Below are 15,264 nucleotides of genomic sequence, written 5' to 3' on the forward strand. Positions count from 1 at the left end.
TATCTGATCTGGTTATTTACTTATTGTTTACGTTAACTACAACAAAAAAAGGAAACCAGATTATAAATATCAAAACATTCACAGTAACGTCCTTTCACATCAATAGGGCTCGTAAACTCACAGCGTTACTTCTTTAATTAATTTCTGTCTTCTTTGGGTAGGGGTATTGAACTATAACAGCCAAGGAGTTTCTTGTGGTTCAACAGGGGTACACAAGAAGTCGCGACAAGATGCCAGCACATGAATTCAATTCCGTGCTGTTTTATGGCTCTACAAATTGGACGGGATTCATAAGTCCCCGTCGATCAGGAAAGAGTTAAGTCCCGTCAACTGATAGGTCATTAGAGACGGAGCAGAAGCATGAGTTAGGTGAATATGTCCTCTCAAGGAAAGTGAAAACGTTCATGACTGAGTAGCTGGTGACTTCACGACGTAGAATTCCATGTTCTACGTCATTGCAAAGCGTGAAATGAAGAACGTGCTGTGTCAGGGTTTTGCCTCGTGGACAGGAACATGGCTAGTAAAATGCGACATCGATTTTACATCACAAACAGAACTTAGCAGACAATATATTGAAATGAACTCCGGATTTGGTGGTTTCTATATTAAAGTGTACGTATTATGAATATAAACTGCTCCCAATTACCTGCACATTGAGGAGCTCTCAAAAACGCGTCGTTTCCGGTGCGATTTGTTATAGTGAAACGACGGGAAACTGAATATCGGTAGCTAAAAGTAGCTCGTGTTTGATGCTTTTTGTACTATAATATATGTCCTGTGAGAGTATACCGGTTCAGGACTATGGCGCACTGATGATGTAAAAAGTCCCTATCATTTATTACAGTTGAACATCAAATATGACGTCTGTGGTTACAGTCTTCATACATTCCTACGTCTTACATACGATAATGTGCAGGAATGATAGCATGATTGGTAGAGTTGTAAGTTACAAGGGTAAAAATGGCAGATTCGCGTCTGGCGACTTCCGTATTTTTTCTTTGTCTTCTAAAAAATTCTGGAAATTATTATCAGCTTAATAGCCGTGTGCTCTGCAATACTCGATGTTATCCATTATTGTTCGATTTTGTCTATGTCTGGTTTTCTGGCTGGTTCCCTCGCAGATCAGTGCAGTTTATACTACAGAGAGAACGACGTGGCTCGCGTGAAACCACTGGAATAAATGATGTCTTAATAAACGCAGTCGAGGAGGAGGAATGCTTATAAAACTCTTTTTTGAGTCATCAGTCTTGTGACTGGCTTATTACAGCCCGCCACAAATTCCTCTCCCGTGCCAATATCATCTCAGGGCACTTTGCTGCGTGTATTCCAATCCCAGTTTTCGTTAACAGCTTTTACCCTCTACAGCTCCCTGTAGTACCATCAAAGTTATTCAGTGATGTCTCAACAGATGACCTAACATCCTGTCCCTTCTTCTTGTCACTGTTTTCCATATATCCCTTTCCTCGCCGATTTTCCACAGAACCTCCTCATTCCTTACCTTATTAGTCCACCAAATTTTCAACATTTTTCTGTAACACCATATCACAAATGCTTCGATTCTTTTCTTTCTTGGTTTCCCACAATCCATGTTTCACTACTATATAATGCTGTGCTCCAGATGTACATGCTAAGAAATTTCTTCCTCAGATTAGAACGTATGTTTCATACCAGTAGACTTCTCTTGGCCAGGAATGCCCTCTTTGCCACTGATGTCCACTTTTACGTCTTCCTTGTTCCGTCAGTCAAGGGTAATCTTGCTGCCTAGGAGGCAGCAGCTTCGTGATCACAACTTCTGATGTTAAGATTTTCGCTGTTCTAATTTCTGATATTTATCGTTACTTTCATCTTTCTTCAATTTACCCTCAATTTACTATATTCGGTAGTCATTAGGCTGTTCATTCCATTCTGTGGATCATGCACTTCGTCTTCATATTCATTGAGGATCGCTGATCCTGTCATTGACATTCTTTGCCGTTGAATTTTAATTCCACTTTTGCACCGGTATTCCATTTCGTCATTTTCTCCGATGTATAGATGGACAACACTAAAAGTAAGAGTTATTGCCGGGCTGAGGTGCGATCCCGAGTATTCAACGAAGTAAAATGTATCTGGCCGAACTTCCTGAAAGAAATGCCAAACAAATGTTTTAAATATGCGGAACAAGTATAACATGTTGTTGTTGTGGTGTTCAGTCCTGAGACTGGTTTGATGCAGCTCTCCATGCTACTCTATCCTGTGCAAGCTTCTTCATCTCCCAGTACCTACTGCAACCTACATCCTTCTAAATCTGCTTAGTGTATTGATCTATTGGTCTCCCTCTACGATTTTTACCCTCCACGCTGCCCTCCAATGCTAAATTTGTGATCCCTTGATGCCTCAAAACATGTCCTACCAACCGATCCCTTCTTCTAGTCAAGTTGTGCCACAAACTTCTCTTCTCCCCAATCCTATTCAATACCTCCTCATTAGTTACGTGATCTACCCACCTTATCTTCAGCATTCTTCTGTAGCACCACATTTCGAAAGCTTCTATTCTCTTCTTATCCAGACTATTTATCGTCCACGTTTCACTTCCATACATGGCTACACTCCATAGAAATACTTTCAGAAACGACTTCCTGACACTTAAATCTATACTCGATGTTAACAAATTTCTCTTCTTCAGAATCGATTTCCTTGCCATTGCCAGTCTACATTTTATATCCTCTCTACTTCGACCATCATCAGTTATTTTACTCCCTAAATAGCAAAACTCCTTCACTACTTTAAGTGTCTCATTTCCTAATCTAATCCCCTCAGCATCACCCGATTTAATTTGACTACATTCCATTATCCTCGTTTTGCTTTTGTTGATGTTCATCTTATATCCTCCTATGAGAAGTAGAAAAACGAGAAAGAGAAGTAGAAGTGTGACTGAGGCAGATGATGTAACTGTTTCACCACTAGCAACAGCGTGTTTTTAGTATACTTTTGGGAAAAATGATTTGCATCACAGTTTGTTTGTCATCGTCAGTTGCAGTATATGTAATTTCATCTACCAGCAATTCACTGGTCAAGCCAGTGGCAAGTCCCGAATCTTCTTCGCGATTTTCTGCACACTTGTTTGACGATCGCTGACAGTTTTCGCAGCTACTTTATGAACGCCTATTTTCGTAGACGAACAGTGTGACTTCCGCACCATATGTAACCGAAAACTGTCGCTGGAGAGTGCTACGGCCGCATATTACAATGATGAGCACATTATGTTTCGTGAGATGCAGCTCGCAGCTGCCACGACGGATACCACGTCTGGCATGCTTCGCCATTAAGGAACACGTCCCATGTGAGAATAGCGGAAGGATGGGGAAGGAAATCTGCTGAGCCCATTCAAACGAACCGTCCACGCACTTGTCTTGAGTGATTTAGGGAAACGACAGAGAAATGTGGATGGCCGGACAGGTATGTGAATCCTGGAGCGTGCGGAGTGTTGTCATATGCCGGCCCACTTCGTGATGGTCAGGCAGAGGATACGGGCGGCTAGCGGCAGCGTCCCCTCTACAGGGGGTGCTGCAAGCGGGCGGGGCTGCTGGCAGGGCCACGCCGCAGGCAATTGGGACCTCCACCCCTCCCCGGCCGACCACGCCGTTCATCGGTGGTCAGGCGCCACCTTCGCCTCGCCGCTTCCCGTCGCACCGACAAACTTGCAGCCCCTTGCGCTACCTGCTTGTCGGCCGTCTGCTTGTGTCAGCTCACCATGTGTGTCGGCCTGACATGTTCCCCGTGCCCGCGGTTCGAAGATCACGAGGAGAACACGGCAACTGCCATCGTCCGATTTCCCAGGAACTTCGATTAGTGAAGTCAAAATAGGCGAACACATGTCTCAGCTAATTTGTAGATACTTGACATTTTTTCAGAAAACAGCAGTCAAAGTTTTGGAAGTAGATTATGGGCCTTTTATAGCACGGTATCATAAAATGAAGTGATGGCTCATTGATCAGCGTCGCAATTTTTAGTATTGCGCCCGGTCTTCGAAAGCCGATTACTGCTTGTATTTTATTTCATTTTTATTACTTTCATTTATCTACCCACATCCGTAGCAGCTAAGTACACGAAAGTTTCTTACAGATTAGGGGATACAAGTGCTGCTATATCAATTGTAAAATTACAACTGGATTTCACAATAAGTCTCATACATTTATTGTACGCTAAAGTGCCAAATAAACTGGTACACCTTCCTAATATAGTGTAGAGCCCTCGCGAGCATGCAGAAGTGCCGCACCACGAGGTGGCATGGACTAGACTAATATCTGAAGTCGTTCTGGAGGGATATGATACCATGAATCCAGCAGTGCTATCCATAAATCCGTAAGAGTGCGACGGGGTGGAAACCTCTTCTGAACAGAACCTTACAAGGCATCCCACATATGATCAATAATGTTGGCGTTTGGGGAGATTGGTGGCCAGAGGAAGTGCTTAAACTCAGAAGAGTGTCCCTAGACCCTTTTTCAGCAATTCTGGACGTGTAGGTTGTCGCATTGTCCTGGTGGAATTTTCCAAGTCCGTCGGAATGCACAATGGACATTAAGGGATGCAGGTGATCAGACAGGACGCTTACGTACGTGTCATCTGTCAGAGTCGTATCTAGAGGTATCAGGAGTTCCATATCACTCCAACTGCACACGCCCCACACCATTACAGAGGGTCCACAAGTTTGAACAGTCCCCTGCTGACATGCAGGGTCCATGCATTCATGGGGTTGTCTCCATACCCGTTAAAGCCCATCAATTTGATACGAGACTCATCCGACCAGGCAGCATGTTTCCAGTCATCAACAGGCCAATGTCAGTGTTGACGGGCCTAGGTGGGGCGTAAAGCTTTGTGTCATGCAGTCATCAAGGGTACAGATGTGGGCTTTCGGCTCTGAAAGCCCATATTGCTGATATTTTGTTGAATGATTCGCATGTCGACACTTGTTGATGACCCAGCATTGAAATCTGCAGCAATTTGCGGAAGGGTGGCACTTCTGTCACGCTGAACGAATCTCTTCAGTCGTCGTTGGTCCCGTTCATGCAGGATCTTTTTCCGGCCGCAGCGATGTCGGAGATTTGGGATGTTCTACCGGATTCCTGATATTCACAGTACTCTCGTGAAATGGTCGTAGAAGAAAATCCCCTCTTCATCGCTACCTCGGAGATGCTGTATCCCATCACTCTTACGTCTACTGTAACATCATGTTCAAACTCACTCAGATCTTGATAATCTGCCATTGTAGGAGCAGTAACCGATCTAACAACTGCGCCAGACGCTTGTTGTCTTATATAGGTGTTGCCGACCGCAGCGCTGTATTCTGCCTGTTTACATATCTTTGTATTTGAACACGCATCTGTATACCAGTTTCTTTGGCGCTTCAGTGTATAATATATGTGTGTATGGTATGTTGAGGGGTTAAATTCTTTTCAAATTCTCAAATTCTTATATTTCATTCTCATATCAATTCCTGTATTAATTCTTATATTTTATTCATAAGTTCATTTTTCAGGAAGATTTGGTGCATTCCCTTGGATGATACCGATCGTAGAAGCATGAGAAACACAGATATTCTGAACAACACGAGCATCACTCGAAGGCAAGTTTGCCACACTGACACTTATTGGTATGAATCTCACTCGGAAAAGAAACATCGTTAAGACTGGAGAAGATTTCGCGTGTCGGCAATAATTTCGGGGCAAACCATTCATAACGGCTCACTTTTCCGAAAGCTGGCGCTTGCAACTGATGATGAATACAGATATACTACAGGAGTTTAACCGGAAACAATTGCAAATAATATTCTAATTATTTTTTCTTTCCTGTTTTTAAATTCATTTCATTTTAGATATAATTAGAAGACAAATAAGGACAAAGTTATGTAAGTATACTCTGGAGAACATTCGTGTAGTAATCTTCTACAGGCATGGGTATATAAATGAAAAAAAAAGCGTAATACCAGGTTTCGAACTCGGGACGCAAAATTAAGAGGCCGCTATGTTAACCACTGTGCCTTCCTTTCGTCTGAGGATATTGCTCTGTAAGAGGCACATAAAATACCTGGAAAATACCTAGAAAACTTCGACCGTCGTTTTTATAGGAACGACAGAGTATCTGCGGATTTATAGACCCCTCTTCCACTGAGTGAAATTTGTGGGGATTTGGGCTATGGCACTTGCCGTGTTCTCCTCGTCAGAGTCGCATTCCGTATATGCCATAACTTTGTCACAGGAGTGAACGTTAGGAGTCAACGTATTAAAAATACTCATCATAGAGCATCCATGCACCAAATTCAAGCCATGTATTGTTTACACTTCCATATATTGATGCATCGATTTCTTTTGGCCTGGGGAGGTGCAAATCTTTGAAATGAGCGAAAACAAGACTGCCTAGAAATTACACAATGGTTCTTTTGTCTGAATTTCCACAGCCAAACGAAAAGTGGGAAATAGACAAATGACATACCAAATTCAGCTGCTTGAGGTTTAAATTTACAAAAAATTATTGAAGTGTATCAAAGTGATCAGAGCAATTACCAAAAATTTAATTAGTAATTTCAGGCAAAACTACGCAATGATTCTCACCCTAATTTTCATGGAAAAAAGACGAGTGGAAAATGGGCAATTCGGTTATCAAATTGTCCATTATGGGATCTAGTTACTTTAAAAAATAAGTTTAATTGCCTGTAAATAATCGGAGCAGTTAGGAAAAATTTAATTAGTAGTTTGAGGGAAAATTTAAATATTTCACAAACCAGGTGCTACTAGATATAGCAGATGATGTGTCTAAAAGTTAAACTTTCAAGGCCTAGCTATCTGGCATAAGAAGTTGTACTGATGTGGTATTTCACGATTTCTGAACAGAACTTGAAAATTAAAAAAAATGAAAAGAGAATCAAATATTTCATAAAATGATTTTTCGAAACGAAATTAAAATATATGAGAGTAACATTAGACACATCTGAAAATCACGGCAGTACCTCAGGGACACACAACAACAGACTGCAGGACGTACACAATCCACCAGACGAATATATATCCGCTAGTACTCTTTAAAATTTTAAGTTTAATGGTTAACTTTAAATTTTCAATCGCCAAGTAATTTTCTGCACGTGTTTCGATCGTCATTCAAAGGTGAGTCCGTTTCATTTCTTACTTTTAGACCACTCTTTTCCAAAGTGGCTTACATAGCCCACAGGGGTCGACTTCAGCTAGCAGAGAAAAGCGCAAAGAAAAAATTGATGTGGGTGCATTAGCTGCAAAATGGGGTCCTTGAGAAAGAATCGCATTTGGGCAGGTCGCAAACAGGTTTCCGATTTTCTTCTCACACAGCAACAGCGTTGTCTTGTGTACATCACTGATCGTCTCATTTGTTAAGATAATGGGTGGAGCAACTCTGTATTTTTGTTCTTCCGTTTAATTATTCCCCTTCTCCATGGAATGTAAAGGGTGTCCAGTGCTGCCCATGATGGAGAAGGAACCATTTCTTCAGTCATTAAGAGGTGTATTAATTTGCAACAGGACATAACACGACACAGCAGCCACATCGAAAACGCTACCAGCGCAGCAGATGGACAAGAAATTTTCAATGGGCTGAAGTTGACCGACTTCCCCCGACCCACAGGACTAGGGAGCCCTTGTTTATCTCTTTGCTAACAGAATGCAGTTAAGTCCGATAAAAGTTAGAGTGCATTAGTGTAATGTTGGACAGTGACGGAGAAAAGCAAGTAAATTATTTTTTATCAAAATTTTTTTATAGCTCTTTCGACTGCATAGGGACCTGCCAATCGTAACTTGAGTTTGAGAGTGTTGATCTGGTTTCTATATCTCATGATATTTACCAAAACTGTTTAATTTTTGTCCACAGATGACTGATGTTGAACTTAGATGTGGTGTCTGTTACTTCACACATGTGCAAAAGAACAGACATCGTATTTGTAGTTAAATCAATGACGGCCAATTATCCTTTGAGGGTAGATACATACCACGCTGGAAGTCAGGCGAATTGGCGAGATGCCGCGAGTAATGGGGTTAATGAGCAGGGGCACTACATAAGTAGTGTGCGGTATAGGATGAGAATTTGGTGGTGGTGGTTAGTGTTTAACGTCCCGTCGTCAACGAGGTCATTAGAGACGGAGCGCAAGCTCGGGTTAGGGAAGGATTGAGAAGGAAATCGGCCGTGCCCTTTCAAAGGAACCATCCCAGCATTTGCCTGAAACGATTTAGGGAAATCACGGAAAACCTAAATCAGGATTGTTGGAGACGGGATTGAACCGTCGTCCTCCCGAATGCGAGTCCAGTGTGCTAACCACTGCGCCACCTCGCTCGGTTTGAGAATTTGGGTCTGACGGGAGGAGCACTAGGGTAGTCTGAGCCGTGGTGTTGTAGTGGTCAGCGCATCTGCCTAATAAGCAGGACACCCAAGTTAGAACCACAAAATAAATAAATGTCGTGTGACTAGGGCCTCCCGTCTGGAAGACCGTTCGCCGGGTGCAAGTCTTTCGATTTGACACCACTTCGGCAACTTGCGCGTCAATGGGGATGAAATGATGATGATTAGGACAACATAACACCCAGACCCTAAACGGAGAAAATCTCCGACCCAGCTGGGAATCGAACCCGAGCCCTTAGGATTCACATTCTCTCTCGCTGACCACTGAGGTACCTGGAGAGGACGTTCTAACCACAGTCCGGCACCAATTTTAGGTTTACCGCACTGATATAAAACAGTGCCCACTGGCCGCTAATATCTTTAATTCCTCTGTGTCGTGATGCTAAACATGGTCAAATAGAAAAGAAATACAGACAGCCCAGCGTCGGTTATTTAAAGTTTGCCTTAATTCCACCATTGTCGGCAAAATATTACGTATGAGCCTCTTATACAACAATGTGTTAAGCAGTGACGCTATGAAATCAACTTGGCTGGAGGATCATCTGAAGAAGAACTTTGATAAAAGAGATATGGATTTGAAATATCTCCAAACACTTAATCAAAACTTCAAAACAGGCCCCGGAGGATAGTATGTTCTCTTCGACGTCACTAAGAGATGATGATGGTTCAAAGGCGTCTCACAATATCTCGATACACATAGCAAAATTGGAATGCCGTATACTATCCGGGAGAGTTAATGTTGCCCGTCTATGGAGAGATTTTAAAAACTGTTATCTACAGACATGCTTGTGATAATATAATGAAAATAAAACCGTTAAGCAAGAATACTTTTAGAATACTTCATGAAACGAGAGTACTTGATGTAATGATCGGCAAACCACACATATGTTCGTTCTGTTATGGATCTAGAGATTACTGAAGAACTGTTCTGCAGACAGGTACTAAAGGTGAATCGGTATTTCATGTTTCTTCTTCCATGTCAGGTCGCTACTGTGGATTTATAGACCATTTAAAACGAAATATCCCCGAGGTGTTTTCAGTACACTGTGTCATCCATCGACAACAACATTTAGCTGCTAAAATTTTGAGTGGTAGATTGCTTCAATCTCTTAAATTTGTCATTAACTCCGTAAACAAAATATGAAGCAACCCACTGAACTCTAAGTTATTTGTGTTGTTAGGTTAAAAAAAATGACGAGAACGGTGATGGAGTAATCCTCCATACTCAAGTGCTCTGGGGTGTCAAAAGGCTTAGATTTCACAGAATTTTCTCACTGTTCGATACTGTTTTAGTATTCCGCCTCAAGACCTTCCTACAGACCCGCAGCATCTGCCTATAGTAATTTCAGCAGACACAATGTGAACTCTCTCAGATTTCGCTAACAAGACCGCAGATGGAGGGTTATTTCGCCCCTCATGGATAAAGCCGGATACGAGACTAAACTTGGCCAGTTCACCAGCGACAGCTGCGCACAGTTCCAGCCGTTATAGCCAGGCACTATAAACGAATAATTGTCCGACAGTAGTTTTCGAGTGTCAGAGTGAAGTTTAAACTTGAGTCAAAATGAAATAACAGTTATACTAATGGCCATCAAAATTGCTACACCAAGAAGAAAAGCAGGTGATAAACGGGTATTCAAGGGACAAATATATTATACTAGAACTGACATGTGATTACATTCTCACGCAATTTGGGTGCATAGATCCTGAGAAATCAGTACACAGAACAACCACCTCTGAACGTAATAACGGCCTTAATACGCCTGGGCATTGAGTCAAATAGAGCTTGGATGGCGTGTACAGGTACAGCTGCCCATGCAGCTTCAACGCGATACCACAGTTCATCAGGAGTAGTGACTGGCGTATTGTGACGATCCAGATGCTCGGCCACCATTGATCAGATGTTTTCAGTTAGTGAGAGATCTGCAGAATTTGCTGACCAGGGCAGCAGTCCAACATTTTCTGTATGCAGAAAGGCCCGTACAGGACCTGCAACATGGGGTCTTGCATTATCCTGCTGAAATATAGGGTTTCGCAAGGATCGAATGAAGGTAGAGCCACGGGTCGTAACACATCTGAAATGTAACGTCCACTGTTCAAAGTGCCGTCAATGCGCACAAGAGGTGGCCGAGACGTGTAAACATTGGCACCCCATACCATCACGCCGGGTGATACGCCAGTATGGCGATGACGAATAAACGCTTCCAATGTGCGTTCTCCGCGATGTCGCCAAACAGGGATGTGACCATCATGATGCTGTAAACAGAACATGAATTCATCCGAAAAAATGACGTTTTGCCATTCGTGCACCCAGGTTCGTCGTTGAGTACACCATCGCAGGCGCTCCAGTCTGTGATGCAGCGTCAAGGGTTACCGCAGCCATGGTCTCCGAGCTGATAGTCCATGCTGCTGCAAACGTTGTCGAATTGTTCGTGCAGATGGTTGTTGTCTTGCAAACGTCAGCGTCTGTTGACTCGGGGATCGAGACGTGGTTGCACGATCCGTTACAGCCATGGAGATAGGATGCCTGTCATCTCGACTGCTAGTGATACAAGGCCGTTGAGATCCAGCACGGCGTTCCGTATTACCCTCCTGAACCCACCGATTCCATATTCTGCTAACAGTCATTGAATTTTGACCAACGCGAGCAGCAATGTCGCGATACGATAAACGGCAATCACGATAGGCTACAATCCGACCTTTATCAATGTCAGAAACGTGATGGTACGCATTTCTCCTCCTTACACGAGGCATCACAACAACGTTTCACCAGGCAATGCAGGTCAACTGCTGTTTGTGTATGAGAAATCGGTTGGAAACCTTCCTCATGTCAACACATTGTATGTGTCACCACCGGCGCCAACCTTATGTTAATGTTCGGAAAAGCTAATCAGTTGCGTATCACAGCATCTTCTTCCTGCCGGTTAAATTTCGCGTCTGTAGCACGTCATCTTCGTGGTGTAGCACTTCTAATGGCTAGTAGCGTAGTTACAGCAGTCCATGCTGAATTTCTTTGGATTACATAGTTCGCTTTCAATGCGTCCGGCTAGACTACTGCGTCGATCTACGGAGCCGCGCATCAATCCCTCAGAGCTGAGTACACCTGTAAATAATTTTAATAAATGAATTTTCCTCGTTTTTCATGGTGTCGTCCTGTAACGCCGGAAATATATATCCTCCTATTTCCATCTATTGTACTGCAAATTTTTTTCCTTATTTTGTTACCCGAAGATATAACTTTTCTGTGTCTTTATAAATTGTAATGGTTTTACTATTTGTATATATATATTTATGCATTTATGTCGATGTATAATTGGTTTGTGTTGTAAATATTATTTTTATTTTTACGCTGGGTCTTGCCTAGGGAAAACTAAGCTATCGAACGATTACATCGATAGGTCATGTGGAGAACCAAAGTGTTTAGGATCTTTGGTAGTGTTAACTCGGCCGCATGGAGCGCGTGCAGAGAGCAGTCTGGCTGGGGTAGGGCGGTGGAGCAGGTGTGTTGTGTGACGCTCCCGCGAGTTGCCCCGCTTTCGGGGTTTGGCAGCATGTAATTGCCCTCGACTTGCTATGATAGTTTCTGACGCGGTCTCGCGGACGGGATGCATTATCTGGCGCATATAAAGAGCCCGTTTCGCCTGGTGACAGTGTCGAGAAGAAGGCGCGCCAACATCCAGCTTCTGCAACAGTGACGGCCGACAATGAGTGACTGTCGCCACCTTCACGACCGACGACTTCAAACCTTCAATCAACCAACAAGGAAGACTGGAAGCACGTAAAGTTTTAGAACTGTATGGCAGACCTCAGCTTTTAAAATTGTTGCATCACAAAATTACAGCAACTTAGCATGAGCCTTTGTTGCTCATTGTCCCAATTGCATTACCAAGCAGGGTCTCTACCTTTTCCGAAATGAACCCGAGTGTCGCTGAAATTCAGACGCCAGCATTAAAGTAATATCATTCCATTTCATTGCTTTAATTTCAAAGTTCAGTTAAGGTATTCATAGCTGGCTACAATATTTAGATTACACAAGCACAAATTAAGAGTGCGAGTTTTGTTACCATATTTTAGCTTACCTGTGACTGCAGCTCAGCTTGGTAGGTACTAAATTTTACTATTGTTAATTGTTCAGTATCATTTAATTCAAGTTCAAAGTTAAATCTCTTATTTCTAAATTGCGTAGATTCAAGTAGCTTTTGAAATGATTGTTGAGGTAGCCCAAGACTAACCGTATTTTACTGAATTTCGATGTGCTTCAGAAACAAAGCTCACTATAAATTTCAGTCACTAAATTAACTTTCAATTTTCCGGTTTTATTAATTCTTTTGCTAAATTAAGTCAGAGTGTAGCGAAATTTATTACTTCTGACAAACATTCAATTTTCACACAACACGTGTCAACCTTCAGTTGCCACGCTTTTAGTGCTAATTATATGTGCATTAATCTTTCATTTTCAGTTATTATAGTAGTTGTCCATAGGACTGGCGACCGTAATTTTCCCCAAATCTCAAATATCTAATTAACGCAAATTAATTGTTAACGTAACGACCGCACATTTACATTCTTTATTAACTTTACCCTTTTTCCTAGTTAATTTTCACCAATTTCATTTGCATTTTTCCTTTCATTTAGATGTAACCCTTTCCTCCCTCTTTACCGACAGATTAACTTCGGTAACGATTGCTTTTCCCAAATTTCCTTTAGGTACAAGCGGTTTTATTTTCACTCTCATTAAGGTCGATAAGTGAGGGGGAGGTTACAGTGCATCTTATGTTTTCTAGTTAACTCCGCCCTTTGAACGCATGAGCTGCTAGTGTGCAAGCTGTCTTGTACAGCAAAGGTGTTTCTGTATAGGGAGCTCGTTTCCTGCTGCCTTAGATGTTGGGCGCCAGACTTGTTCTGCTGAAAAGAACAGTTCTAGGCGCTGTTCATATTCACGGTTTTAGTGAATTTAGTGCTCTCACGCACTGTCCAGTCACTGTGAGCGACTGTCAAAAGCCTGAACATCGCCTTATAACCGCAGACGTGCAGGAAGAGAGTCAGTCAGCTTCTGGAAGGTAGCGACAAGAATGTGGGGGCCATGCCGCCTACAGTGCTGCGACCAGCTCCGCTAGGTTTCTCGGTAGAAAATCCATGGCACGAACAGCCAGATCGTGGTGGTTCCACAGATCCTCTATTGGGTTTAAGTCTGGAGAGTTTGCTGACTAGGGGAGCACGGTAAACTCATCCTGAAGCTCTTCGAACCAGGCACCTACACTGCGAGCGGTGTGACATGTTGCATTGTCTTGCTGGTAGATGCCACTGTGCCGAGGAATAACAAATTGCATTTAGGACTGGACATGGTCGCCCTCTTCACAGTCCAACAGTCGACATGGGCAGCTTAAGAAGGGTTTAAAAGTCTCTGATGAATTTGTTACTCAGCAGACATCCAAAGACTACGCCAGATAAATTCTACTTCTCCGAAATTTAATGGAGTACTCAGTGTGCCTCGAGAACTTGAATATGTACATCCAATGACTAGTCCACGTATGATTGACTGAGCCCTAGTCACCGACCCAATCCACTGTTACTCGTCGGCCGGGGTGGCCGAGCTGTTCTAGGCGCTACAGTCTGGAACCGCGCGACCGCTGCGGTCGCAGGTTTGAATCCTGCCTCGGGCATGGGTGTGTGTGATGTCCTTAGGTTGGTTAGGTTTAATTAGTTCGAAGTTCTAGGGGACTGATGACCTCAGAAGTTAAGTCCCATAGTGGTGAGAGCCATTTGAACCATTTTCTGCTGCTACTGCTTCTGTACTGGGAACGCAGTTCTCCGCGCCTCCTTCTACATTGGCAAGCCAGCCTCTGGTGACTCCTAGTGGTGAACTCCGCATTACAGAGAGGTGTCCGGACGCTTCAGATCAGATTGTGTACTTGCACCACTTAAGCTGTGCAGTGGATCACGCGCCAGGGCAGTGGGCTGGACGCCGGCCAGCCAGCTGCCTGTGGGGGACGCGCACGGTCCGTCGCTCGGATCATTACCGCGCTCCAGCTCTCCGCATAATCACCTCAGCCGCTATGGCGCGCTGCATAATGCACGCCGACAGCGAGCCGCGGAGTGGGGCTAGGGTGGCCACGCGCAGCCCCCACCCCCCACCACCAACCTTCCAGCCCTGTGGCCCACCGGCGGATGCGCTGGCGGGCAGTGATGAAGCCATCACACTCTGCGGCACGTGCGGGTTTTACAAGTACACGGGCAGAACTTTGTGTAGCCTTCGCAGACCACAGGGCTAAAACCGTGGTCCAGACACCGTACGTGAACATTTTGTGATAATTACTCGCTAAACTAGGATATTAGAGCTGTTTAGAAATTAAAAGCCCATAATGCAGTATTTAAGGTTTATTTTTTTGATGTATAAAATCTTAACTTCAATAGTGTTCCATCATAATGATAGGGAAACTCCCTTCTTTTGCAACTGAAGTTCATGCTTCACCACCAGATACGTTTCGCTTGTTCATGTCAGGCATATTCAGCGGCCTATAGGGCATATAAAATTATTTAATTCTACGTATTTTGATGTGAGATTGATAATGATCTGTTGGCACTTTTTATTTTCATTTTTATTAATTCGTTTAACTTCTTACGTGGAGCATAGGGCTGCAACAAAGGATCGCCATCTTGTTTGTCTTTTGTTACTGTCTTCACTTCTTCCCATTCTATTCCTCGCTGTTGCTTCAACTGATCGTCTCCACATCATTTTGGGCCTGCCTTGTCTCCGTCGTCCCTACGGGATCCAATAAAGTGCTTCCTTTGCAATGTGTTCATTTGGTCTTATAAGTGTATGTTCTAACCATCTCCACTTCCTGTTTCCTGTTATAAGTGGTATTC

The 15,264-nt window shown here is 43.3% G+C and overlaps 1 pseudogene; it reads right to left on the reverse strand.

Moving 5' to 3' along the window:
• LOC124709051 overlaps positions 1 to 14,593 on the reverse strand; it is a 120,711-nt pseudogene extending 106,118 nt beyond the window's left edge.
• Between the last annotated feature and the right edge of the window lie 671 nt (positions 14,594 to 15,264).

This window comes from Schistocerca piceifrons, chromosome 7, assembly GCF_021461385.2.
Source record: "Schistocerca piceifrons isolate TAMUIC-IGC-003096 chromosome 7, iqSchPice1.1, whole genome shotgun sequence".
Taxonomy (NCBI): Eukaryota; Metazoa; Arthropoda; class Insecta; order Orthoptera; family Acrididae; genus Schistocerca; species Schistocerca piceifrons.